Source organism: Chaetura pelagica, unplaced genomic scaffold, assembly GCF_000747805.2.
Source record: "Chaetura pelagica isolate M959 unplaced genomic scaffold, ChaPel_1.0 scaffold1039, whole genome shotgun sequence".
Classification (NCBI taxonomy): domain Eukaryota; kingdom Metazoa; phylum Chordata; class Aves; order Apodiformes; family Apodidae; genus Chaetura; species Chaetura pelagica.
Genome location: NW_009970721.1, coordinates 119,919 through 122,179, shown reverse-complemented (window position 1 = coordinate 122,179; position 2,261 = coordinate 119,919).

Sequence of the window (2,261 nt, the reverse complement as noted above, 5' to 3'; positions counted from 1 at the left end):
GGGGGGGGGGAAACCCAACAAGGATGCAGTGCAGCGTGTCCTAATATCGCCGATATTATTAGTAGTTTTTTACTCGGATAAAACCACCAGAAAGGGCAGGAGCACCAGCGACACAACAGATAATATTCCACCCAGAAAGATGAAGGCGAACAGCGTGATGTCTTTTTTGACTACCCATGTTTTTACATTAAAACAACCCAACCCAACCAACACCAAACCAAAACAAGCGCATCCAGGCAAAATAGTTACAGCAATAACCCCCCCCCCCCCTCCCCTCCTTCCTTCCTCCTGATCTAATATCATAATTAAAAAACAGTAGGGGGAAGATTTTAACTTTTATTGCGCTTCTGGAGCTGGGCTGCTAAACACACATTAACTCTGAGATCCTTCTTTTTCACTCCAGGGGGGGTGGACGCTCAGAAATAAAATCAATCTTCATATACACATAATAGATATTGTTTTGTCTTGTACATGCTGGTAGAAGAAAGGGAAAGAAATCTGCAGATAGTTAATCCAGAGCAGGCAAACTCATCATACATGTAATGAATCCTTTAAATCATTCAATTATCCCAGCGCTAATATCAAATAATGATGGTTAAAAGTACCAGTAATCAACCTTGTCCCTGTTGAAATATTAATTTACAGTATCGTGGGTGAATTTCTTCCTTTTGTGTTGTTGTGTTGGTTTTTTCCTTACCCTTTTTGAGCCTCGCTTATTACAGTGGGACTCCTTTTTGATTATTTTTTAATTTCCCCCCCCCCCCCCCAGCCTGGCGTGTTGAACCTAAAAGGGTGATGAAAATAACCGGTCTCGACACAACATCACTTTGAACCAAATCAACAACCACGTCCGTCTTTTCCACACCTCAAAAACCAGACACATTTCGAACAGGGCAGTGAAAACAAAGCAAGACGCTTCCAAAACCCAAGCTTAAAAACCCCCCCCCAACACATTTCATGCCTCGCACGTCGTTTTGCTGCTGGGTTATAAGACTCAGACCATGTGCCCGCCCGGTTGATCAGGGCTATATTTTGATTTTCCAATCGAAATACCCACTTTGTGCCGCAACTTCACCCCGAGGCTTCACGGGGAAGGAGTCAAAGCAGTGAAAACATCATCACATCCACCAGCAAGACTGAAACCAGGACTTCATCAAAACTCCAAACCCCGCCGTTCCCGCCAGTTCTCAACCTGCCTTGGGCAAACCTGCCATCCTGCCATGTTGCTCAGCCCGAAAAACCCAAATATTCCGAATTTCACACTCGATTTCTCCACGCCGACCTGCGCCTTCTCACCTTATGACCAACACTGGGGTTGTTGGTTGGTTGGTTGCTATTTTTTTAAATATCACAACACACAAACCTCTGCAAACCCCTCGCTCACCCTCAGCGGGTTTTTCGCTCTATTTTCCTCTCCACATCTCTACTTTTCTTGGCCGTTTTACAAACACCAACCAACTCACACATCGCACCAAACCCCTCCACTCTTCACTCCTGATATTTCACTTTATTTGCTTTTCCCCCCCCTTTTTTTTCGCATTAAAACGCTGAGACACAGAAATAAGTTTCCCAACTTTCCCAGCGCATTTTTTTTTTCTTTCCTTGGGAAAAAGGGATAAAATCACCTTTTTTCCCCCCTCTATTTTCCCAAGGTTGACGCTGCTCATGTAACACAGACGCCTGATTTTCTTCATCAGCAGCCCCTCCATTTATATATATATATATATGCATATATAGTTACTAGAAAGTATTTCATAATCCAAAGTGATCCAGCCACATAGGAACCGTGCTCTGGAAAAGTGAAACCCCAGCCCCCGATTAGAGCACGGGGAAAATAAAGATGTGAGGGGGATTAAATTTGATCTCGGATGCTTGGGCTGAGATGGAGAGCAGGAAAAGTTGGGGGTGGGGGGGGAGAAAAATCATTAAGAAACCACGTTTCTGCTTTGTTCTTCCATCCACCTTCACGAAACAGAACCCGCTGCAACTTCTGGGGTTTAAGAACCAGGAGGGCTCAGAGGCAGGAGGCAACAGGAGCTCTCCCAGCACCCCCTCATCCCCAGTATTCCCAGATTTCCACCCCCCACCCCCCCAATAAATATTAAAAATAAATACACAAACGGAATCACCTTTCCATTTCTCAGGGATAATCGAAGGGGAAGCGACCACTTTTAAATATATTGATTAAAAAGCCACCAAGGGGGATGAAGTGGGGAGGATATTCATTTATTTACTGACCCCCCCCACTATTTAAAAGGCAG